The sequence below is a fragment of the Urocitellus parryii genome, chromosome 3 (assembly GCF_045843805.1).
Source record: "Urocitellus parryii isolate mUroPar1 chromosome 3, mUroPar1.hap1, whole genome shotgun sequence".
Classification (NCBI taxonomy): Eukaryota; Metazoa; Chordata; class Mammalia; order Rodentia; family Sciuridae; genus Urocitellus; species Urocitellus parryii.
This window is the reverse complement of record NC_135533.1, coordinates 92,254,260-92,281,944: the sequence shown is the minus strand read 5'-3', so window position 1 is coordinate 92,281,944 and position 27,685 is coordinate 92,254,260. Positions and strand designations below refer to the sequence as shown.

At 36.9% G+C, this 27,685-nt stretch overlaps 1 pseudogene; it reads right to left on the bottom strand.

Annotated features, from left to right (window-relative positions):
- Positions 1 to 204: 204 nt before the first annotated feature.
- Positions 205 to 27,685, bottom strand: part of LOC144253714 (large ribosomal subunit protein eL42-like) — a 41,855-nt pseudogene continuing 14,374 nt past the window's right edge.

Here is a 27,685-nt window from a genome sequence, read left to right as displayed (position 1 = left end):
GGAGGGAGGGAGGGAGGGAGGGAGGGAGGGAGGGAGGGAGAATCAGAGAAAAACAAATAAACACAGATTTTAGGTTTGACAACTGAAAGAAGTAAGATTTATCATATTATTTTTTTATGTCACAGTTACTCATTTTCCTACAAGTAATTTTTGTATAGCTTCAGTATTTTCCCCTCAAAATTAAATGGAAAAAAATCAAAAAGTTTAAAACAGAATCACTTGGCCCTTTCTCTTCTTGTCTCCTCCCAGTTCAGAATGCTTATATTTCTTGATGGTCAGCATCTCTTGGATCTACAGTTAGGCTCAATGCATCCAAGTTTTAGCACAATCTTCTTTATAATTTTAGCCTTCTTGCAGAAAAGTGGCTTTGTCTGCTCCCCTACAGCCACTCTGTTTCTGATCATAGTGTTTCTTTCCTTGGGCATAGGAGAAATCCTAGCTCTTCTTATACTGGGTCACTTTGTGAGGCCAATGTCTACCATACTTTTTATAGTAAGTCCTTTGGGTTTTAGGTGGATTGATCGTCTTTACTATAGAAGTGTCTATATTATGAAAATGAGAGATCTCATGAATGCAGTCCTCACCTCACCATTCTTGCATCTAAAAGGAAAGGGTGGATGTATCATATTTTTAAGTGATGCCTAAAACTTAGTCTTGGTTGACTCTTATATTATTCCTATTTTTATTGCTCTAATTAAATACTTGAGGCAGGCTACTTTGTTAAGAAAAGAGGTTTATTTTGGCTCCTGGTTCCGAAGCTGCAATGTCTAGGAGCTGCATCTGGTGATGGCCTTATTGCTGGCAGGTTCCTGATAGGACAGGCATCAATGGCAAAAGACAGGGAGTATTCATGTGTATATAAATAAAACCACTAGTATTCAATCAGAAGGACTCTACTCTAATGACCTTGTCTAATCCTGATCTCCTTTCCAAGGTCCCAGCTCTAACTACCATAGTCAGATTGTTTACACACTCTTAATACCTAACAATGGGGACTGAATTTCAATACTTGAAATCTCAGGGCATACCCACCACGTCCAGATCATAGCAATTCCAGACTAAGAGAATATAGAGTGGAGATTAAAAATGTGCTCCATACTCAGATAGCCGAGGGGGTTCAAATCCCAGCTCAGCCACTTTATTAGCTCTGTGGCCTTAAACAGGCTGTCTCTCCTTTCTGAACTTCAGTTGCACTAGCTCAAAATGGAAAATATGAATCCCTATCTTACCTAGCTTTCCTGTATATTAACTGAGATGAAACAGGCCTCTCACCTGATACATAGAAGAGATTTGGTAAATGTTCCTTTTCTTCCTTCTGTCAGACTAGTACTAAGAGATGGCCTTTTCACTTAACTTTTAAATATCCATCAGGGAGAAAATAGCAACATCAACGTTTTCATTCCCATTAATCTTGTTGAACGTATACAGCCTGATATGTAGAGGAGTCAGTGGTTTGAAATAATTGATTAGGCTTGCTTAAACTTTTTAGAGCCTTCCAGATTGCAGTGGCTTAACTGGCTGAATCTGTCCAATGTTGGACCTCCTTATTGACGACGAGAGCTCCAGAACTCTGACCATGAGGTCAAGCACAATGCAGATGCATTGTCCTGAGGCTGAGCCCAGGACCCTGATGGTGCTGACTTTTTAATTTTATTATGGAAAACGTCAAGCATAGACAAGAGTCATAGAATAGCATAATGAACCTAAGTGCCCATGACCCAAGCCCATATCTTTACCCACTTTTCTCACCCAGAACATTTTATAGAAACTCTCAAACTGCATGTTATTATATAAGTAGTTCGATATGTAGTTCTAAAGGAGAACTGTTTTTCAAACAGAATCATATTATTTTTTTAAATCTTCCCAAAATTCCAATACTGTCTTAATATCACTAAATGTACAGTCTGTTTTTCCTCTCAGCCTTCTCCCTCTCCTTCCCTCCTTGACATATATATATATATATATATATATATATATATATATATATAATTTGTTCAAATTAGGAGCCAAATCAGGTCTGTGGTCTATGCATTATAGTTGATTGTTTTTTCACACCGATTGCTTTTTTAAAAAAATAAATAAGCTTTATTTACTACAGCAGTTTTTTTTTACAGCAAAATTAAATGGAGTACAGAGAAAATTTCCATGCACCTTCCACCCTTACATATGCACAGCCTCTCCTACTATCAACATTCTGCACCAGCGTAGAACATTTGTTACAATCAAGGAATCTGCACTAACAGAGACCATGGGTTCACTTTTGTGTGATAAATTCTATGAATTTTGACGTATGTCTAATGAAATTTGTATGCCATATGGAAGAATTTCACTAGACTAAAAATCCTCTATATTCTGCCTTTTCATCCCCCTCTGTCCCCTAATCCCTGACAGCCACTGATCTTTTTATTCTCTTCTTAGTTTTATCTTTTCCAGAATGTTATATCATTGAACCAAAGACAAAGTAGCCTTTTCAGATTGACCTCCGCGTTGGTTAGCTTTTCGTAACTGTGACAAAAAAAGACCTGACAAGAACAATTTAGAGGAGGAAAAGTTTATTTTGGCTCACAGTTTCAGAGGTTCAGTTCATGGGTGGCCCACTCCACGGCTCTGAGCTGGAGATGAAGCAAAACATCATGGCAGAAGGACATGGCAGGGGAAAGCTGCTCAATTCATGACAGCCAGGAAGCAGAGAGAGTTTGAGTGCAAGGAGCCAGGGGTAACGTAATCTCCAAGAGCACACCCCCAGTGATCTACTTCCTCCCACCGTGCCCTATCCACCTACAGTTACCACCTACTCGTCTACTCAAATTATTAGCCCATCAAATGGATTAATCCACTGATCAGGTTACAGCTCTCATAATCCATCTATTTTACCTCTGAACATTCCTGCATTGACTCACACATGAGCTTTTGGAGGACACCTCATATCCAAACCCTAACTGTATCTTTCACATAAGAGCGAGCACTCAAGCTTCCTCCACATCTTTTCATGGCTTGACTCAGGACAGTTCCTGAGTCCTTTTGATTTGATTCCTGCAAAAACTGCGGGCTTCCCTGACATCTGATATGACAAGAAAGAAGCACAAGGGATATCCTGTGCCTTTCCTGCCCCAGACCTGAAATCGGCCTTCTCCAGGGAGCCTGGTTACTTACAGGGGGTGACTGTTGCTTTTTGTATTAAGTTCTTCCGTGTCAAAAAAAGGGCAGACAATTAGCTAAACATATAATTTTATGGGATTTATCAGATGTTTTGCCTTTGAGGTAACCAAGGGTTTCTTGATATTTTGAGAAGTATTCTCTGTCTTGGCTTCAATAGAGATCTGCTTGAAAATATTTCTCAGGAACAGATGATCATTTGAGTTTTCTTTTATCATAATATTATGAGTATAATAACAATAACTACACTTCCTACCAAGCTCTCCCTATCAAGCACTTGACATAATTTTTCTTTTCTTCCTTTTTTTTTTTTTTTTTTTAGATCCAGGATGTGCATGCTAGGATACTAGGCAAGTGAAGTGCTTTACCATTGAGCTCCAACTCTAGACCTTTGGTATATATTTTATTCTCCCCCCAGAAAAACATAAGGTAAAATTTTTCATTGATTTTTCCCCTCTTTACATATGGGGAAACTAAAACTGAGTGATTAAGTATCCCACCTAAGTTATAGACCTTAAACACGCAGTGCTGAGGATTAACTTGGATAGAAGTAACTATGGCAATGTATCCATAGTGGTGGCAAACTGGCATGACATGGCCAGGTGTGACTATAAGGAAAGCTGTACTTATTTGTTGTTAAGGAGATTGAAAATAGAAAATGTGCATTTAAGACATGATGGCAGCAGAGGGAGAAGGACCATAATTTCAGAAGCAAATTAATTGTAGCAATTTATTTCTAAATCCTCAGTAGCAAGTTGTCCTAGCTAGTTCTTTGGTCCAGGAACTTTCTCAGCCTTGACTCTCGGCTAGTTTCAAACCCCCAAAGGAGGAAAGCAAATGGGCATGGGAGAAGTTATACAAGCCTTGCTCCAGCCGAAGGGTCATGTTTTAATTTAATTGATGGCTACTGTCCCAGAGGAGTCCTGGCAGTGTCAGAATGGCATTGGTGGAGCCTGGCAAACAGACAGACCACACTTATGTGCATCCCTTAGTCTTTGAAGCCAGCACTGTTTTCTTTAATGACCCTTTGATGTGTTACAAGATCCTAATTAGGGCTGTTTAATAAATCAGACCCTTGGGCATTGACACTTCAACACAAGCCTAATTTGCTAAGCACTGGTGGACATTAACCAGTGGTTGGATATTTGCTGTGACATTCCTCAAAGACTCATGTCGGGATGGTCGTCCCACGTGAGGCCCTAGATACCAGATTCTGTCCCTGAGTGTATGTTCCTAAAGTTTGATCTCAGATATTCCATGACTAATAATACCTCCCCCGGGTCTTTAGTGGATTAAGCTATTGTTTGCCTAACACTCCAGGATAGACAGAGATATGCAAGTGTTAAGTGCTGGCCTCATGGCTCCAAGTTTCCTGTGGTTCTGCCCAGCCTTCAGGATTAATTTGAGGCCTATCTCTCTGGAGAGTTAACTGTCCTGTGCAATCCTCATTCATAACTTCCTGCTACATTTGGCAAGGTGCCAGGACTCTCATTCTTTGTCTACGAGGCTGAAAGGAGACAAATGAGGGGGTGGAGATGATGGATGAAGGAAGGGAATTAGGGATGTCTTATCTTCAGAGACTTAGTCCATTCCTCCTCTGCACAGGATAAGAATGGCAAGATTCAGCCCCATGGCATCCTGTCCATCCAGGCTGGGCCCCGAGGGTGCAGGAAGGATGTGACACATTTGGGGATGAGACATTCCCATCTGATATGGGCACTGGAACTAGCACCTGGGCAAGGGAAGTGATAATACTAACAATTTTTGAGGCTTTTCTAAATGCCAGGCCCTGTGCCCATGACTTTAAAGACAGTGTTTTATTTAAATTTCCCTATTGCCCTTGGTTCTTATGGAATAGAAATTATTATGACTTACATTATACAGAAGATGACATTGAGGCCAGGAAGTTTAACCTCTCCCCTGCACCCTCTTTATCACACAGCTAGCAAGAGGATGACATAGTCTCCTCTGAATTCTGAATGATCCCAGTTGGAGAAGCAGTTCCCAATCTATCCTGGGCCAGGCATCTATACGTACGTACGATGCCTGTATTGTAGACGCTGGGCCATGAACAAGCCCTGGAGCACCTGTTAGGGGACTGGCTCAACAAAGTCCCATGAAATGAAGGGATATGGGATGAAGTTATGACTCCACAGGAAAAAGTCTGGATCCCTTCCTACTTATGTGTAAAAGTAGACAGCTTTCCAACTTTAGAACTCTTAATCATCAGCCAGATCCTCTTCCTGCCTGATGATGGTACACCTGGGGGTCTCTTCATCCTGCCTCCTGTATAGAGGGCTTGGCTCCTCTCTGTGTCATTAGACGTTGCTTTGGTTTTATTCCCTGCCATCCTTGCTTATCACACTTTTGTTAGGGTCCTACCTGTGCAACAGGCCCCGTGTTGCATGGGAGGGGACCAGACAATGGTTCCTGTGGTTGATGTGAGCCAGGCTGGGTCTGGGCCAAATTGTCCAGGTATAACCCCGAACGCTGCCAAGTCTCTTAACCTCTGTAAGTCTTGTTGGTTCACTCAACTATAATAATAGGACCTACTTCAATTGGAATCACAAAGATTAGATGAGATAATTCATGTAAAAACTTGACCCAGGCCTCAGTATGTTGTAAGCTCAAATAAATATCAGTTGTTAGTATTTTCTGACTTTTGGGGCTTACCCTCTTTTCATGACACCCAGGGCTTCCCGATTTAGTGGCCCTGACTCTTGAATCTGTATTTCATCGTTGATTCTCTGATAAAATGGTCTCAGTTTTAAACTGGTTACGAGTTACAAGACTTGACAGTAAGTATCCCCCTGCCTCACCCCAAGCTAATGCACAACTGGGTAGAGCAAATCTGAGTACTTCTGCCTCTAGATTGGTGGCCCCTGGACTCTATCCACTGCTGGTCCTCATCAGGCATCATTGTTGTTCCCATCTCAAATAATATTTTTTTTGCAGTTTTATTCAGGATTGATTACATATTTTTTACTTCAACTAGAATAATTTTGCTATTTCTTTGATTTTCCCTTTCAAAATCGAAATGTCACTTTTTATTATCTGAGATAGTGAGCAGGACAAAATGCCTGCTTTTACACACTGCTTCTGACAAGGCCTCAGTGATATTTGTCTGTGTATGAAGAACACATGTGAGGACAACCCTATGTGGACTTGTGGTATAGTAGTCTTCTCCACTTTCCTCACAAGCTCCACTCATTCTTTCCTCTAACCCTTTGGTCATTTTCCTCACCTGGGCTACCTTCCTATGTCCATCTGTTTTCATTCTTCAAGGAGTATCTCAAGGTTATGCACTGGATGCTAGAATAAGCTGTGGAGCCTTCAGGCAATGCTTGGTTTCTTTCCTCCCTGAATGAGTGAAGAATTTGTTGTCTGCCCACATCTGTCACTTTTCATGCAATTTCTTACATTCAGATCATTCAATAAACCTTCCAATACTTTCCAAACCCTGTGCTAAGTCTAAGAGTAGATGTTATCACTTCCCCAATGATGTATATGCCACAATTGAGGTTAGATTCAAGTAGCTTAAATAACTTATCCATTAAGAAAATGAAAAGACTAGACACTGTTAGAAGATATTTACAAATCATATATCTGATATGGCACTTGTATCCAGAACCTATTAACAACTTTTATAATTCAATAGTAAGAAGACATTGCAATTTAAGATGGGCTAGATTTGAATAGACATTTTTCCCAAGAAGATGTCTGCATAGCTAATTAGTAGATGAAAATATGTTCAATCTCATTAACCAGTAGGAAAATGCAAATCAAAACCACAATGAGATACCCTTCATTCCTACTAGTATGCCTACCATCAAAAAGACAGACATAACAAATGTTGATGAGGATATAGAGACTATGCAATGTTGGTGGGAATAATCAATGGTAACACCATTTTGGAACAGAGTATCAGTTTTAAAAAAGTCAGACAGATACTTACCATGTAATTCAACAAGTCCACTCTATCTGTCCAAGAGAAAGGAAACTATATGTTCATACAAAGATTTGTATGTTAATGTCCACAGAAATATTATTTATAATAGACTAAAACTGAAAGTCTAAATATCCATCATCCCATGAATTGATAAACAAAAGTTGATATATCCATATACTGGAATATAATTCAGCCATCAAAAGGAATGAATACATGCTAATCTATGCTACAACATGGATGAAGCTCAAAAATACTATAAGTAAACCAAGCCAGTTACAAACAACTGGCTACCTATTGAGTGCTTCCATTTATATGAAGTTTCCAGAAAAGATAAATGTGGAGAAGCAGAAGGCAGGTCTGTGGTGGTCAGGGCCTTAAGTGAGAATGAGAACTGCCTGCTAGTGCTCATGAGGGTACTCGTTAAGGGTAATGGAAATGATCAAAACTAGATTGAAATGAGGTGTATGTAGCTCTATAAATTTACTAAAAGTAACTTTACTGAGCGAACTACATGCTTCTAACGTGTAGATTTCAGTCTACAAATTATACCATGATACCAAAAAACAAATAATTCATCATGATGCTTAAAACCCTAAACTCATTTGCTAAATCAACTCGGTGATTTACAATAGTTATTAGTATAATATCATTTACAGTGCTATATTATGCCTTATTTTTAATGAGGACTATCCTTATCCTCTGATTACTTAATAACTTCTTGGTTTTTACATATAAACTAATTTTTCTGAAAAAAAAATAGTAGATTGTGCAAGACCATATGAGGATTTAGGCAGGGTGTCCTTTCCCTGCTCTTCTTGCTGTCCTTTGAACCAGGTGCTTCTTGAGCATGACTTGTCTCCCCAACAAACAGAGAACTCTTTGAGAATAAGGAACGTGCCATGGCATCTGTAGGACTTTCCCAAGGGTGTTCTCAACAAATGCATGGGACTCGGTTGATAGTACGTCCTAGTGTAAAGGATTATTCTGTAACAGAAGTAACACTGTGGGGCTGCTGTTTCTCCAAAGGCTGCCTAGAGTGTTGATACTCCATCAAAGGCATGCCGACTGGAGAACAATGTAGTGACAGGGCTGGCTGACAACAGGAGACAAAGAGCTGTGCTGTCCAACACTGCCCAGAGCAACCTGTCTCTTCCTGCTCAGCCCAGCAGACTGTTAAAAGGCCCACAAAAGGCTGCTGGGGAGATGACAAGAGCATAAGAATTTGCTGAATGTGTTACCCTTGATAGCTAGAGTAAACCCGAAATGACCTTCCTGGGACACACAGTAGAGAGGGCTAGAATATAGGCCAGACCTGAATTGAGGCAGGAAAGTTGAACATACCAATTTAAAGACCTTGGAGTGGTCCACTCAAGAGAGTTACTTTGTCAGAAAAATTGTGTTTTATAATTTTAAAAAAAGTGTTAGGAAATTTTTCTAAACCTTGGTAAGAGACGATTAGGAGTCCTTTCAGTGGTGTGCTGGGTGTTGGCTGGCATACCCTTTCTATTGATTAGGATGTTTTATAACCACAGGGGTAGAAGTTAGCTTGCAAAAAAAACTCGGTAAAAAAAAAAAAAAAAGAATCTTGTATATAGCAAGCAAATGGATTTCATCCAGAAGACATAGAAAAGATGACTCCCTATCATTATATCTTATTGCCTTTTCAGATATTAACTAGTTTTTAAAAATTTGTTAGCAAATTTATTTCAGCATTTCTGACTGCCTCAACGTATTTATATTTTCTTCAAATTCTCTTTTAAATTAGTCAGTAACTTGCAGGGTCTCCTATTAACTATTAAATAAAATCTTTGACCCACTTTCCTTCCATATATGCACAGCAGTCGTGTTTTTAACCATTTGCCTTTTATATTTTAGCAGTCTGCATTTGTATGGTTCAGGTTTGATGCTATGGTAACTACGATTTCTAAAGTAAAGATTGTCCCCTGGCTTCTAATCAGACAATTGGAGGAGTCTCCCCTTGCCCCCACCTTGAAATGCCTCAGTTCCTTCTGTATCGGTCTAGCAGGAAATTTTCTCCATCAGGAAGCTCTTTCTACCCTTCAGACTGGGCTCAAAGTCTGTATTCTGTGGCCTCACAGAATACTCTCAGCACTTGTTTTGTTTGTAATGCTTACTGTAGGCTCACCCACCTGAACAGGGTAAAAATCCAAACAGGCAACACTTAGAACAGTTATGGAGGAAGCAGTGAGCACAGCAGGCCCTGCTGCCAGTTCAGACCCGGGATTAGAGGGTTTCTCTCAATGGGGTCTAGGCAAGTTTAAGGATCTGGGTAGGAAGGTATGGGCTCCAAGTTGGAGCCCATCTGCTGCCTCTATAGCTTTTCTGTGCAGACTGTTTTCTCCTTCAATCAAACCATCCAAGTGAAGGTCAGCTGCCCACAACTGATCCAAGGAGCACAGAAGCCAGTTGTTTGTAACTGCCTTGGTTTACTTATCATAGTAGAGTGTTAACTTCTTATGTCAAGGTTAATGTTTGAAATATGGTTAAATAGCCAAGGGTACTAGTCCTAGGTAGAGAAGAGTTGCTAAACCAATTTGAAAAATATTTTATAAATGAAAACAATTGTTAATTCTTACACAGGAATAAATGGGCACATTTTAATTTTAATCTCAACAATATGCTATTTAATCTCAATACAAGATGCTATATTATGATTTTAAAGAAATGGAAAAGCACATGCATAAGTCTATACATATATAACAGAAAAATGACCATAGTGACAAGAACATTAAACTCACAGTATCTATTGATGATTTTAAAACTCTCATCACAAAAGATAAAGATATTTAGATTTTGTAATCAATAATTTGTATTTTGTTTGCAAGAGACATAAACTTAAAGTGACACAGAAAGTTTGAAAATAACTTTTTAAAGGGGACAGGCAAAAGTATACATAATAAAGGCAAAATAACAATATTGACAATATTAATATCAGACAAGGAAAATTGAAGGGAAAAATTAAGTGGAGCAATTGCTTGTTTCTTACAACATAAAAAAAATGGTTTGTGGCAAAGGCTAAGACGTGCCTTGGGGCATATCTGGAGGTCAAATGCTGCCATCATAGTGTAATTATCTGTTGTGCATTCAGGTAATGAAACTTAAGAAGTCATTTTATGACAATCTAAATACTGAGCAAATATCAAAACCTCTAACTAGAGGCTGTTAGAAATACAGGGAAGAACTAACATTTTTATTATAATCTGATTCAGTCCACTCAGTTCTGTTATGGACAGAACAGAGACAAAAATAAATAAGGATCTGAATAATATTATAAGCATCTTTGCTTAATAGATCCCTGTGGAAATTATAAAATTAGAGAAAATATTACTTTCACTATCAAAGAAATATTTAACAGAAATGAATCACTTTGGGATGAGGATCTTGAGTTTTATTTAGTGTCTTACAAAGAGTAAAAGTTGTATGAGCTATGTTCTCTATGAGGCAATAAAACTAGAAATAAAAACGTGAAATATTTAAAACAAAAAAAAGTTTTTCAAAAATTAAAAACTAGCATTTCCAAAAATAAGCAAATAAAAAAATCATAGTTGCAGACTATTTCTAAAAGAGCAATATGAACATGATCTCTCAAAGTTTGGCATGTTACCAAACTTTTGTGGTAGACTGCATTATTCTCTCAGTTATTTGCTATCTCCCTGTGATGGAAGTACACCCTTCCCCATCCCCATCTGAAAATGTCATTGGTTTGTCCATTAGAATATGACTGGGAAAGATGTCTACCCTGTCTGCGTAATTGCTTTATGTATGATTCTTGTCCTTAGGTTGCGAGAGCAGCATGTCTCTCATATGAGGCTGCCTGTTCAGCTTGGATATCAGAATGAAGAAGACATTGGTTGGAACTGTGGCCCACATGCAAAGGACATGTAATGTGAACAGAGAAATAAACTTTGGCTTCTGCAAATCAGTGAGATTTGGGGATTATTTGTTCCTGCAGCATAACCTAGCAAAAATTGATGAATGCTTTTATATACAGTAATGAAAATCTTAGTCTAAAATCTATTTATTATTAAAGAAAAACAACAAAAATGATCCAAGAATTTAATTCAACTCAGAAGATGTATAGAAGCAAATGGGAGGTAGCATAAAATTTAAAGCAAAACTAATTAGAAAAGTGCAGACAGGATAGTAAATCCAAAATCTGTTCTTTGAAAAGGGTCAGTAATATTGGCAAACTCCTCACAAGTCTAATCAAAATAAAAAGAAGGGGGGAATCAAAACCAAAAACTTCAACATAAAAAAAATCAATAATGAGAAGTGAATTTAGGCAAAGCTAAAAACAATTTGTGAAAAAGTTTAAAAACCTATAATGTACATCTCTATGTTGATAAATTTAAAAATCCTGATTAAATCAAAGACTTCAAAAAAAATGAAAATACAATTATCAAGTTTTATCAAAGAAATCAAGAGTCTGAAAAGAGAACAGAAAGCAGAGAAAGGGTAGAAAATATTGTGGAAGATCTATTGCTAAAGGTATTGAATGCCAAGAAATTTACACACAAATTCTTTCATATTGTCAATAAACATAAGTCCTATGTTATTAAAACTATTTCAAAGAAAAGGGAAGGAAATAGAAATCTTCAAAATTTATTTTAGAAAACCAGCATAACCCTGATACCCAAACCTTACATATTAGAACTTAAAAGGGAGACAAAGATGAAATGTGAAACTATATAAATTTAATAATCTTATGTGAAATATTACCAAATTAAAGCTAGCACTATGTTTAAAATAATATACTATAGCCAAATAAGTTTATTATAGAAATAAAATAATTTAATTAAAAGTAATTTATAATATATTCAATAATATTATTAGAACAAAGAAAAATATTAGTACATTAGTATCAAATGTTTGATAAAAGCCAATATCTACTCCTGATTTTTAAAAAGGTTCTCTTAAATAAAAATAAGATATTTTTTCAACCTAATTAAGTATCCCAAAATCAATATCCTAAAATTAATAGCACAAAACTAGAAGTCAAAACCTTTCAAGAAAAAAAAAAAACCATTTTGATCCTAGAATGAAAAACTAGTCAGATACTTAGAGTAACTATTAATATTAAACATTGTTTGAGAAGTTTAAAGAATGAAATTAAAAATCAAAATGAAGGGCTGGGGATGTGCCTTAAGCAGTAACTCGCTCGCCTGGCATGCGCGGGGTGCTGGGTTCGATCCTCAGCACCACATACAAATAAAAAAAAGATGTTGTGTCCACCAAAAACTGAAAAAATAAATATTAAAAAAATTCTCTCTCTCTCTCTCTTCTCTTTAAAAAAAATCAAAATGAAAGGTATAAATATTAAAAAAGACAAAAAGATATTGTTAGCCAAAGACTAAAAAGAAAATCAAATGTGAAAATATTAAATGACTTATTAAAAATTAATGTGCACAGAACAATATCTTTTCTGTATTAAAGCAATGACCAGTGAGAAAATAGATATAAGTGGAAGGGAAAAAATTCCATTTTAATGATAATTAAACATGTAAAATATCTAGGAATAAGTTCAATAGGAAATGTTCAGGACATATATAATATAAGAAGCTATAAAATAGATTTCTAAATTCTTGACATATGATTTACCTATATAGGAAATTTTTAGAAAAATTAGTTTTGTTACTAAATTAATCTACAAATGTTATCATAATGTCAAATAACACCTTAATGGGATGTTAAAGAAGATGTGGACACATAACTCTCAAGTATTCTTGAAAAAATAAATACTGAAAACTGAATCCAATTTTTTAAAAAGAATGTATATGGGATTTCCTATCCTGTTATCAAAACGTTCCTTATAGCAGTGCTGTACTGGCATAGACAGACAGTCCTGACAAGTGGAAGTTCAGAAACAGATCCAAGTTCAGATAAGGAGAGACATTTCAAATCAATAGAAATGACACTTCAATCAAACTGAGAAAGGGCAAATCATTCCATAACTTCTTTTAGACAAATTGCTAACTATATGGGAAAAAGATAAAATGTTTTCTAGTCCAGAATCTATTTATTATTAACGAAAATAATCCAAGCATTTAATTCAACCCAGAAGATGTATAGAAGCAAATGGGAGGTAGCATAAAATTTAAAGCAAAACTAATTAGAAAAATGGAGACAGGATAGTATATCCTGTCTTAAGAGTAAAATCAGGTCCACATTTTTTTATAAAAGTAGGAAATAAGTATACACATACAAACAGATACACAGAATCTAGGTGTATTTAACATCACCAATTCTCACACAGGGGAAGGAAAACATTGATTTGATTTTTAAAAACTTCTATGTAACAGTCACTAAATTAATCTACAAATGTTATGTAATGTCAAATAACATTTTAATGGGATGTTAAAGAACAGTAAATAACAAGTAAACATGATAAATGGAGAAAAGTATTAATTATTTAATACTTTTGACTAATTCCTTTGATAGAAAAGGAACTTTTACAAATCGTTGGACACTTCATTTGTTCAGTAATTAATGAGTGTTTGCGTTTTGCAAGATTTTCTTGAGGTGTTTGGGAGACCTAAATTATCATTCAGATACAAATCTGCACCATCTTGGAGTTTACTTTCTCAGGCAATTTATTTTTTTAAAATGAAAAGACTAAGCCAGGACCAGTGGTGCATACCTGTAATCCTAGAGATTCAAGAGAGTGAAGCAGGAGGATCACAAGTTTGAGACCAGCCTCAGCAACTTAGCAAGACCTTGTCTATAACATAAAAAAAAAAAAGAAAAAGGGCCTGGGGATGTGGCTCAGTTGTTGAGCACCTCTGGGTTCAATCCCCAGTACCAAAATAGTTAATAATAATAATAATGATAATAATGTTATTATAATTATAAAAACAAAAAGGGTTGGGAAAGCAATTTAGTGATAAAATGCCCCTGGGTTTAAAAAAGAGAAAATTAATTAAAAAATGAAAAAAAAAAAACCCTTCCATTAGCAGTCAAAGTAGTGGGTGAAAATGTTTTTTCAGTATTTAAATCAGTAGAGTTTTTTAAAAAATATTTATTTATTTATTTATTTATTTATTTTTATGTGGTGCTGAGAATCTAACCCAGTGCCTCACACTCTACCACTGAGCTATAAATATAACCCATAAATCAGCTGGGTTTAAAAAAATTAATTATACTCATTGTTAAGGGGATGGAAACATGAACTCTTAGATACTTCTGGGAAAGATATGAGTTGGTAGAACTTTCCAGAAGACTGGCAATCTTAAGAAGATTGCAGTTGACTTGCAATTCTTCTAGGAATTTCTACTAAATACACAGATAATTACAAAACAATTTAACTATGTGGATATTTATGGCAGAGTTCTTTATAAGAGCAATGCTAATGCTGTTTATTTTGTATATGAGTAACATAAAATTACATTTACAGAAGAACATTTAATGGCAGAAGACAGAAATACTGTTAAATGCAAATGCAGATTACAGTTTATACTATCTGGTTGCAACTTTAAGTGAAAATATATACTGCTTTAAAAAGCTAGGGAGAGAGAGAGATGAAAATACTAACAAAATACTAACAAAAGCTGTGTCTTACTGTTGTAATTTCAGATGTTCTTCATTTCTTGTCATTTCGATATAAATTTTATAACTTTAAAAAGGTGTTGTTTTCTTTAAAGTTAATGTACAGATTAAAGATATTAATGTAACTAACAGCTTTTATATTTCTTTAGGTCTTATTTATTGTGGATACAATTTGCAGATTCTAAATTATTCCCTTTCCAACACTGCATTAATTCTTAGGCCTAAGAAAAGCTGCCAGATAGGATTTGGCAGGGTTTGGACTAGGTGAAGGGAATGAGGTGAGTCATGTAAGACCAGATGCTGTCAGTATTTAAATTTTAATACTTTGTTTGTAATGGATTTTTTTGCATTAATTTTGATTTTTAAAAACGCTGAAAATATTATTTTTCCCGACTATTGCATTTTTTGGCATCCCTGCAAATTCTGCACCCACGGAAAATGCCACACTTACCTTTCCCTATCCTTAGCCCTGCTCCTTCTAGTCTTCCTCACCCTTCATCCTCCACAGAGAATCTCTACAAGTCCTGCTTCTGCCCCTATTTAGTCCAGTGCCCTCCTGATAACACAGAGGCAAGCACTGGTGCTGGGAGTGGAGAGAGGGATGGCAGCGATCCCAGGCCTCCCTTTTCATGGAGCATGTCTGTGTGCTCTGTGCAAAGTACTTTACCAGCATTATCTCATTTAATCTTGGTAATAGCCACACAGGTTGGGTGGCAGAGAATCCTGGGCATCCCCTAATATCATTCTTTGCTCCCAGTCTTTCCCATTTGCAGCTGGGAGTATGGACATTCCTTGGCTCTCTTACAGCCAGGTATGGCCATGTTACTTAGCCCGAGGCAAAAGTAAGTAGGGTACTCTGCAGTTTGCAACCTTACCTATTGTTTTAGTCAGTTTTTCATTGCTGCACTCAAAAGACCATTTTAGAAAAGAACCATTTTAGAGGAGGAAAAGTTTATTTGAGGCTCACAATTTCAGAGGTCTCAGTTCATAGATGGCTGGCTCCATTCTTCAGGGCTTGCTGTGAGGTAGAACATCATGAAGGAAGGATGGGACAGAGGACAGTAGCTCAGGACATCATACCAGGAAGTAGAGAGAGAGACTTCTCCTCTCATCAAGGATAGAATATATATCCCCAAATCACGTTCCAATGGCCCACCTCTCCAGCCACATCCCACCAGCCTATAGTTACCATATAGTTAATCCTTATTGAGATTAAAACACTGATTAGGTTTGAACCTCTCTCGTCACTCCAATCATTTCACTTCTCAGCTTTCTTACATTGTTTCACACATGAGCTTTTGAGGGATACCTCATATCTAAACCATAACACCTATGAAGGTGAAGTCTGCTGACTTCTTTTCCGTTTTCCTGCTTCCTCTGTGAATACTGGAACCAAAGTGTCCAAGATAGACTGGAATATGAAAGACGCGAATCCAAAATGGTGGAGCAAGAAGTGGGGGAAGATAGTCTTTCATGTGGAGTTTCCATATCAGGTCCGGATTGCTATATTTACATGAGAGAGAAACTTGTGAAAACTTGTTAAAATCACTCTTTCTTAGTTTTTTTTTTTTTTTTGGAACTGACAAACCTACCAGGTCCTAATTCATTCAAATACATATTACTATTATGTCCAGTTGGAGGACACTGAGACTCGGAAGTTAAGCATTTTTCATAAGATTGCATAGCTATTTAGTGACATAGCTTTTAATCCTAGGCTGTTTGTTCTTGTTCAAGGAAGATTTCACAGTCTGAGTAAGAAGTTTGAGGGTGTAGATTTTGGATACTTACTTATGTTTTTCTCCTGCCGAAGCCCTCAACCCTGCTGTGGCTTCAGCAATTGGATCAGGAGCCATTTTCTGGGCAGACAATGGAGCTCCCTTGCAGATGTCTTCCCATACTTTGCTCTGTCTTCAGACTACCTTGTGGCACCAGTACTGTTGATTTGCATTGATCCTTGAGCATCATCCATCATCATCCATTGTTACCAGGACAAAAAGTGCTCTGCTCTTCCTACAGTGGGTGGTGGGGCAGGGGATGCATTCATGCTAAGACATTGGTTACTCACCGGGGAGGCAGGGATGGTGAAAGCTTTCTTTCCTATAGATCTGGAGAAACTGCTTATAAGCCTGAAATCCACTTTTCTACAGCTATTTCAATCAGAAATTCCGCTATTTGAAGACAGACTCATGGAAACCTAGTCCAGCTTTGGATTACGGGGTAGCTCTGTGGCATTTGGATACCGGGTGTCTACATTGCAGTAATTCAGCATGTTGCCATACATTTATCCCCTCAGGTCAGGTCAAAGCTAAGGGAAGTTCATTGCCTCTGCGCTTCAGTAACTGATGTCTGATGCATACATTCAATGAATTTCAGGCTTATAAGCAGTTTCTCCAGGCAAGAAAGCTTTCACCATCCCTGCCTCCCCCATAAGTGACCAATGTCTTAGCATTAATGTATTTGATGGCACCAAGCCTTAGTGACCAGAGGAAGGACAGTCACCCAGCAGATTGAAGTCACATTTTTATTTACATTTTTACTTTTCCACATCTTAGTTCTTGCAGACCATTTTTGTTTTGTTTTATTTTTTGGATGGCAATTGGACCCAGGGGAACTTTATCACTGAGCTAAATCCCCAGCCCTTTTATTCTATTTTTTTTTTAATTTTGAGACAGCATCTTGCTAAATTTCTTAGGGCCTCACTAAATTGCAAAGGCTGGCCTCAAACTGGCAATCCTCCTGCCTTAGCTTCTAGAATCACTGAGATTACAGGCATGTGCACTGCACATGGCTCTTGAAGACTTTTGAGGTATTCAATCCACACTATTTAGTCTGGACTGAATCCTTGAAGTTGCTTTTTTTCTTGCAAGACTGTCAAGGAACTTGATAAACTTGTTCTAATGAATTAACATATTAAATAGTGTTGAAATACCAAGTCTAAAAATGAAACATTGCTTAATGGACACTACTTAGAAGACAATCTGTACATTCTTAAGTGTAGGGGTTTTTTATGATTATTTTGTAAAGAATAATCATATGATTAGTTTAGGAAGACCCTGAGTTTATCCAACTGCTGTTAGAACTGAGTAAGTCTGGACTCCCACAACAAAAGAGACAGAAGTGTGAAACCCATCCCCTCTTGTAAAGTACACATATTTATATGTGTCCAGTCATGGAATTAGCAAAAATACTTTGTCTTGGATAAAACACATGGGTAGATTTTACGATAGACTTGAAATGGAGTTATAGATAATTGCTCTTTTATTTTCTTTTTAACTGTGACCATGAGATTGTGTTTAATGCCAAATGATTTTGACAACTTTCAGGGAGTAAATTGTAAGTGTATTGCTATTATTCTCCAAGTCCAAGGTGCCCCTTCAGTTTCACAGCAATTCTCCTCCACACACTAATGAAATATATGAAAACAGGAGTAATCAAAGTCAAACCAGAAGGGCTTAATTCATTTATGTGATTTTCACTTATTGTTGGACAGTACATATTGGCCCAGTGTTTGTTTTTCTCTTTGGATGGACAAAATGGAACAATTTTTTTGATGACTTAGATTTGGAAGCACAGCCTTTTTAAATGTACTACTAAATGGTAAACTCTAATTGCAATCTGTGTATTTCAATAGTGAGGGTCAAGAGAACGATAGAGAGAGAGCCAGGCATCCCCTGGACTTGAGGAGGAGATCAAGGAGGGCAGGAGTGTAAGTCAGCACTGCCCCTTTGGGACCAGCTGGGATAGTTGGGTGTTGTACAGAATTGCCTGGAATTCCTTTTTCTTTGTAGTTCTGACTTAGGATGGGCCTGAGAGACATTCATGGCAGTGACATAGAAGCCATTCTGCCTCAAAGGCAGCTCAATGCACCTTGTTGGTGATCAGCTGGCTCACCCTGTTAGCAGGCAACAGCCAAGATGGCAGAGCCACCAGCTCCTGCTGAGTCTCCACCCTCAGTTTCTCTGGGCCCTGGGCTAGGGCCTATGTAGTTCTGAGTCAAAGGACACTTCAAGTCTCTCATGTAATCAAAAGTGAATGTGCTGAGAGATAGACATGGGTCCATATGTCTCCTTGTGGGTTCCAGTGTCCTCCCCACTTTCACAGTTACCTTTACTTTCCTATGAGTGGTCCTGAGCCATCTGCAGACTTCCTCACTAGTCCCGACCAGTGGATGAGATCTAGTCCTATGCTGTCTTACACAGCAGCCACTAGTCATGTGTAACTGCTAAAATTAAAATGAATTAAAATGAAATATGGTTATTCCTTAATATCCAAGAAGAATCTGTTCACCTAAACAATACTAATATCTACAGATATAAAATATATAATAGTATAGTATTTGCATATAACCTGTTTATTTTTTAATTAATTAATTTTGATTTTAATTAATTTTAATTAGACATATAAATACCGCGTGCTGATTGCACCACTAGAGCTCCACAACTTTACATTTCTATAGTTGTACACAATGTAGCATCACAGATATGTACCTAGAGTAATGATGTCAATCTCATTCCATCATCTTTCCTGCCCCCATGCACTACCTGCCCTCCCTCCCCTTTGCCCAATCAAAGTTCTTCAATTTTTCCCATGCCTTACCTCTCACTATTCATCCACTTATCAGAGAGAACATTCGGCCTTTGGTTTTTAGGGATTGGCTAACTTCGTTTAGCATGATATCCTCCAACTCCATCCACTGACTTGCAAATGTCATGATTTTTATTCTCTTTTAATGCTGAGTAATATTCCATTGTGTATATATAACAGTTTCTTTATCTATTCATCTCTTGAAGGGCATCTAGATTGGTTCCAGTTTAGCTATTGTGAAATGAGCTGCTATGAACATTGGTGTGGCTGCATCACTGTAGTATGCTGATTTTAAGTTCTTTGGATATAGACCAAGGAGTGGGATAGCCGAGTCAAATGGTGGTTCCATTCCAAGTTTTCTAAGGAATCTCCATACTGCTTTCCAGATTGGCTGCACCAATTTGCAGTCCCACCAGCAATGCATATAACCTATTTATATCTCCTAAATCCTTTAAATCATCTCTAGATTTCGTATGCTACCTAGAACAATTTAAATGAAATGGAAGTAGTTCATTGTATTATTGAGAGAATAATGACAAGAAAAAGTCTATACATGTTCAGTACAATTTTTAAAAATTATTTTCAATCTACATTTAGTTAAATGCAGAAATGTAGAACTTATGGAATTGGAGGGCTGGTTATAAAATGAAAGAAAGTTCAGTTCCTTTGTTGTGCTCACCACCTTTCACATGTGTTTCTAGTGTCTGTGTTATTGAAAATACAGATATAGAACATTTTCCATCACAGATAGGTATATTGAACAGTATTGGTAGAATCCCTCGAACATATTCCTTATTTAACATTACTCATAGGAATTCTGTTTCCCCAATGAAACCCTAATAGATAACAATGTTGTTTTCTTTGCTAGTATTCTTTATGTCTTAATTTATATTTGAGTTATTTTTTAGTGTTCTTTTCATTATGGTTTGAAAGACTTCCTTTGTGGAACAGATTTTCTTGTAGCCATTTCTCTTAATTTTTGTTCTTCTGCATATGTTTTAATTTCTTTTAGTTTTGAAGGACAGTTTTGCAGAATATAGAATTCTTGGTTGACAGTTAAAATATTTTCTGTTGTTCCACTGACTTTGGGCCCTCACGGTTTCTAATGAGATATTAACTGTTAGTCTCATTGAGCATCCCTTGTATGGAGAGTCACTTTTTTCTTGTTTCTTTCAAGTTTCTTTCTTTCTTTCTTTCTTTCTTTCTTTCTTTCTTTCTTTCTTTCTTTTTTGTTGTTGTTGTTGTCTTTATCTTGCAGTGGTTTGATTATGAAGTGTCTAGGTGTGGATCTTTGAGTTTAACCTACTCCGAGTTCACTGAGCTTCTTGGATGTGTTGGTTAATATTTTCATCTCATTTGGAAAGTTTTTCTTATTTCTTGAAATATTCTTGCCCATCCCTTCTTTTTCTTCTCTCTGAATTGGACTCCTTTTGTACATATATTGACTTACTTAATGACATCTCATAGGCCTCTGCCACTCTGCGTTTTTCTTTTCCTTTCTGTTCATCAGACTAAATAATCTCAATCGATGTATCCCCAACATACCGATTTTTTTCTTCAGATTAATCAGATCTGCTTTTAATACTCTTTTACTAAAGTAAAATTTTATTAGTAAAAACTTCGATTGGTTTCTTGTGATTTTGAGCTCCATAATTTCTATTTGTTCTTTATAATTTCTCTTTATTAATATTTCCCATTGATGATACATGTCTTTCACCTTCCTTTAGTTTTTTTTTTAAATAATGTTATTGTACTTTTATACCTTTATTTTATTTATTTATTTTTATGTGGTGCTAAAGATCAAACCCAGTGTTTCACAGATGCTAGACAGGTGCTCTACCACTGAGATACAATTGCAGCCCTACTTTCCTTTAGTTTTTCAGATATATTCTCCCTTAGTTTTTTGAATATATATAAAATATCTGGCTTAAAAATTTTGTTTGTTTAGTGCCAGGTGCAGTGGTACATACCTGTAATTCCAGCTTCTCAGGAGGCTGAGAAGGATCGCGAATTCAAAGCCAGCCTCAGCAATGGCCCTGAGTTCAATCACCAGTTCCCTCCATCCCCCCACCCAATTTTTGTTCGGTAAGTCTACCATCTGGGTTTCTTCAGGGGTCATTTGTATTGATTGGTACTCCAACTCCCTGTGTGTGGGCTATATTCTCTAATTCATATGATATAATTTTTGTTGTTGTTGTAATTGAAATTCAGACTTTTAAAATAATATAATGTAGCAATTCTGAAAATCGAATTCCCATGGCCCTGTAAAGTTAATTTTAAAGTCTATTTTTTTGTTATTTAGCGACTTTCCTGAACTAATTCTATAAAGTTTGTATTCTTTATCACCTGTAACTTGTAAAGTATTTGCTCTGCTGGGCACAATGGCAAAGACATGAGAAGGCCCTAAATTCTCCTCTTTGGATGAACTTTGGATGAACAAGCAGGAAGCGAAGGTTAAGGCAGAATTATCAATAGCCTGGCCTAGAGTTAAAGATGTGCTTCAACACATATAGAGAGCCCTTTGATAAAAATTGAAACTTATCAAATTAAGAAACCTAAGAAAATCTCTGTCCTATAATTAGCTGACCACTAAGTCAACTCCTAGTAATGTGGGAGGCTGAGGCAGGAGGATCACAAGTTTGAGGTCAGCCCCAGAAATGTAGTAAGACCCTCAAAAACTTAATAAGACCCTGTCTCAAAACAAAGATTAAAAAAGACTAGGGATGCAGATCAGTGGTAAAATGCCCTGGGATTCAATCCCCAATACAAAACTAAACAAATAAAAAAAAATAGTCTCTTGCCAGTTGACAGCCAGTTATAGGACAGGGATTTTCTTAGTTTCTTAATTTGATGTGTCTCATTTTTTTCCTAGGGGCTCTGAATGTGTGTTGGGGCACACCTTCAACTTTCAGCTGACAATTCTGCTTTAATCTTCACTTCCTGCTTGTGAAAATCTCAAGTCCATCTAAAGATGATAATTTAGAGCCTTCATCTGTGTTTCTTGAGAGTGCACATGGCCCTGCGTATCTGCACAGCCTTACAACACACACAGTATGTGTGTTGGCCTTCTAGAATTCCATTCTTTAGGAATGATGCTTTGAAAGAGAGCTCCTGCCTCCACCTGGTGACTACCAGGATGTCGATTTTCACCATATTTAGGATTGTTACTTTGTAAAGTTGCTGTGGAGCAGGGAGAGATGGGAATAGGAAGGATAGAAGGCAAGAAACTTGCTGTTATTACTGAAATTTAGATGTTTTTCTCTAATAAATATTTTGTTGACTGCTATAAGCTTTTGATTAATTTCTAGAGTTCTGAAAAAGTAGTTTTGATATTTCTCAACATTTTATTTTGTTTTACTGCCTTTATGAAGGGGGAGAATTTTTTTACAAATCCTTATTCTGCCATGTTCACTGAGATTATTCTGGGAAAGAAGTTTTGAAGAAGCTCTACCCTTTTTCTGCCTCTGTGTTGACTGCCAGGCTATTAGTTTTCACCAAAAAAATATGAGCTGTTGGTTTTCAAGGGTACCACAGAGCTGGGGAGAGGCAAGTGGGAATAAAGTAGGTTAAAACATCATAAGGCTTATTGCTCTTATTGACAGTCATTTTTTCCCTGAATAAAAAACAGCCTGGATTGATCTGAGCCTTGGGTTTATTTCCCAAATTCTGAAAAAGTTGACACTGATCATTTTCTAGTTTTCTCCTTTCTTTGATAGAGGATAAATTTTTTCAGAGGTCCCAAATCCAACATTTTTGAAGATGTCACCCAAGAGTGATAATTTATATAGATAATCACAAATTATGCCTTTCCAAATGAAAACAGAAGAAAAATGTAAAGAGCAAGAAAATCACTCAATCACCAATGTAGGTGCCCTAACTTTAGTAACCTTAGTGAAATAAAGGATTTCAGTCATGACACATAATATTGTATAACCACATGGACATTGAGGAGTGCTAATCTAGACGTTTTCTTAATTATTTAAATTTAATGAGGGTTGCTTTCCTAGAATCAAAGTGGATGACTCTTGAAAAAATAATTAAGACACAGAAACAAAGATGGTTAGTCCTTTCTTTGAACAGAGATAGACACCTTGTAAAAGCCAATATTGGACCCTCTTCAATGTTTATTCCTCCTATCAGGTGCATTCTTCTCTGGACCAAAGGCCTGGGCTGGGGGGGGGGGGGTTAGGGGATGCTGTTCTTTCCTTCTTTAGTCTTTCTCCTGTGCTGTGCCATCTCCTCCTCTCTCTGTCACCCAAGGACCTAATACCCTATTCTGTCCTCCAACTGATTATGCCTAGTCTCTAGGAAGCTCCTGTATATCAGCTTTGCAAAATCAACTCCACTTTGTCCTGTTGTAGTGGAGTTCATTTTTACAAATCTCAACTGTTCCTTAGTAATCTACTTGTAGTCAATTGTCCTGCCTAAATGATTTCTTTAGACAAAAGTAGTTTTCAGACATGGTTGTGAAGGGTATTTTTAGTGGCAAGAAAACTTATATCCTTTTTTGATAGCCTTTGATTTACTTCAATTGGTCCCATATAAAAATGTGCTCGGTGGTAAGCACATGTATAGACTAATTCAATACTTCTGAGGCCTCCTTTCTTTTTTCTTCTTTTGTGGTGCTGTGGATTTAACCCAGGGCCTTATGCATGCAAAGCAAGAACTCTACCAACTGAGCTATATCCCCAGCCCTTTGAAGGTATCTTTTATTTGTTCCTTGAATAACATGTGCTGGGATAGATTAAATGTAGTAATTCCCTGGAATTAGTGGAATAAATTAGAATTCCTTAGATGCCCTAGGAATACAAATTATTTTGCTCTTTTTATTTTAAAAGGAATAGTGAGTGTCTTTTTTATATGGCATCTGTGGGTCTTCTCAAAGGGCAAGATACAGATCAACTTGGATGCTGCCTTCTCCATTTTATTCCTAAAAGCATAAATATTGAAGACTTTTTAAAGGCAGTCAATTGAGAGCAATAATTTGGTGTTGTTTTAGTCAACTTTTTAATGTCATGATCAGAAAACCTGATAAGAACAATTTGTGTGGTGGAAAAGTTGATTTGGTGCCCACAGTTTCAGTGGTCTCAGTCTATAGATGGCCGATTCCATAGCTCTGAACCCAAGGTGAGACAGAACATCATGGCGGAAGGGTGTGGAGGAGCAAAGCAGCTCAGGAATGACAATCAGGAAGCAGAAAGAGCCTCCACTCAACAAGGACAAAACATAAGCCCCCAGTGACCCGAGTCCTCCAGCTATACCATACCTGTCTATAGTTAACACCCACTGAATCCATTCAAGTGGATTAATGCACTAATTGAGTTAGGTTCTCATAACCAATCATTTCACACATGATCTTTTGGGGGAAAGCTCATTCTACACCATAATGTATTGTATGGGTGTATGTTGTTAGAATATGTAAAATATCTGAATGAACTTTAATTTTTCCCCAAGGTTGGAGGGAAAAACTATCACTTTTATATTAGTGTTGATGTTTTAAGGAAAAAAAAAAAGCACTTTAACAACACCAGAGTTTTAAAATGAAAACAAAAAAGAACTGAACAAAAGGAAACAATCGCACCCCCCACACCCACCCACAGAAATTCTGGTGCCAGAACAGAGCATGCTCAGGCCTCCTGTGGGCACCGGCTGCAGCTGCTGGCCTGTGCACTGTGCTGCCCTCTGCTGGACGGGCTGCTCAGATAGTTATCATTTATGTAATAATAATGGTAGGAGATAACATGAGATTTACCTTCTTAATAGATTTTCAAATGTTTGATACCATTATTATCTGAAGGCACAGTATTGTTAGCAGATTTCTAGAATGTATTCATCTTGCATAGCTGAAACTTTGTATTAGATGGACAACAGTGGCTCATTTTCCTCTCTTTCCACCCCTGGCAACCACATTCTACTCTGTTTCTATGAATTGGATGATTTTTAGATATTTTGTATCTATAATGTTGATTTTAGATATTGTATGAAGTATGTGTCCAATAGATAGCTTGTTTCATTTAGCACCATGTTCCATTTATGAAGTAGCATGCACAGGATTTCCATTTCTATGGGTGAAATATTTCACTGATGTGTACCACATTTTCTTTGCACATTTATCCCTTTTTGGGCATTTGGGTTGTTCCCCACCTTGGCTATTGTGAATAGTGCTGCAGTGAACATATGGGTTTATATTTTAACTCCATCTCTTCAAAGTGTCCCAAGAGCAAGGGAGGCCAGTAAATGTATTTCTAGCTTCTGTACAGGGAGACATGGATCTGGTCAGCCAATAAAAGGAGATTTCTTATAAGTTGATGCACAGGAAAGAATACATCCAATGTCTGCTACAGGTTTGGAATTCTCCATTACTACTACCATACGGTGATTTTTTTTGATGTCCAAATCTTTAAAATGGCCAAATTCATCTAGAAAAATATAAATTTGATGATAATCAAAGATGATTAGTCAAAGTTTATTTATTTATCAAAGTTTCACTAAAGTTTTACATAAAATTTCCAAAACTGGTACTTGTTTGATATTCTCTGAACATTCAATAAGTGTTTGTTAATGAGTGAATAAATGTTATCAGGTAAGGTGTTTGCTTTCCTTAATGGGGACACCAAACACTATTAGAACCCAAATTGTTGAATTGTGTTTCTAACTTCCCATTATCATGCCTCACAAGATTTTTTTTTTTTTTCTGTTGCTCTAGTGACCTTGGTTTTCAATGGGAAAATTGGAACATACGGTTCTTACAAAAAAACTCTTGGCAATTGCTTTTGGGAACAAAAATCATGAAGATCATAGATGGAGGCTCAAATACTGAAATGGTCCTTTTGATGATTGATGGGGACTAGCAAATAGGATGCTTTTCAGAATATTTTCTGGAATTTCAGAATATTTTCTGGAATAATAAAGGTTATTCCAGAAAAGTATAACAGGTACATGCTACCTACTCTTGGTACAGTGTGTATAAAATTTGCTTCAAAAACATAGGTTTTGCAAGCATTAATTCATTTATTCATATATTTTCTGTTCTGTTTTAACAAACATTTCTTAAGCACCTACTATTTGCCACACACTTAACTAAGCCCTTGAGATATATTCCACAAGGATTTTATAGTGCCATAGCATGAGACAGACAGGTAAGCAAAAGAGTGTAATAAAAGTTATAGGTTCTAGGACAAAAATCTAGAAATCAGCACAACTACATGCTACATTGTAATTACAATAAAAAGTGAATATAACTTTTTTTTATTGAACACAGAATATAACTATGAAGCAGTCATATTTTAATATCTTGTCCCTAATGCATGCCAGATCTCTGTTCATTGTGATTTTAAGTTCGCTGTATCTGCCCTTCTGTTTGAAGTCTTTGTTGACTTTGACTTTGCAAGCAGTAAAACATCAGTAGGCATCTGGAGCTCACTGGATAGACAATTTCACATAAATACAAAAGGATGTAGCACCATTTCATGAGCTAATCTACAGAACAGGCTTTAATGAGAATTTCTCATAATTCAGTCCTTTTTCCATTCTCTCTCTTAGCATCTACTAATTTACAAAGTTTTTTTTTAAGCCAAATTCTTCAAGAAAGATGCCTTTCCAATATTCCTGCTATACTTTATCTCTCTATGGAACAAGTGTTTATTGATTAAATATATTGTTGTTGTTGTTTTTCTTGATCTGCTCTGTGCATTATTTCTATCCTTGGCAACTAGGGCCTGAAAAAATGAGGAATCATATTGTAATGAATTCAGACATAACTGAATAAATGAATGCCTTTTATCAGCCAGCAGATGTGTGAAGAGCAGGTTTTTAGTTAGGACTACAAGTTCAGGATTTACACAGGCAGGATTTACATTGGCACCCGGCTCTGCCATTTATTGGTTCAGGGATGTTCAACAAGTCATATAATTTCTCTGCACCTCAGTGGTTTTATCTGTAACGTGGGAGTAATTCATACAATAGGCCTTGTGAACTTGCTTGTGAGGAGTAAATGGGATCACGTGTGTGAAGAGCCTAGCATCTATTCTACTTGCAGTGCCACACACACAGCAGATGCTCAGGAAAGAGTGGAAATAGTGCCTCTGGTATTAGTACCATGACTGGTGATGTCCTTCGAGGCAGCAGGCAGCGTAGGATACACTGGCACTGAGCTTTCTGGGAGGGGCAGTTGTACCTTCAGCCCTTGGTGTGGTCTCACACCCCTTCATAATACAAATTTAACACCTCTGTGTGTGTCCCAAACCTCAGTGCATTGTTGACTCTTTGAATCTTAGTTACATTTTTTCTTGCTGCCATAGTTCAATTTTTTTCTTTCCTGCCTCCCTATAAATGCCCCAACCTAATTTAAAAGCCCAATCTTAATTCTCATGAAACATAGAATCCTGGAAGTCTGGCCTCATTAAATTCACAACTCAATCTCACTGCATCCCA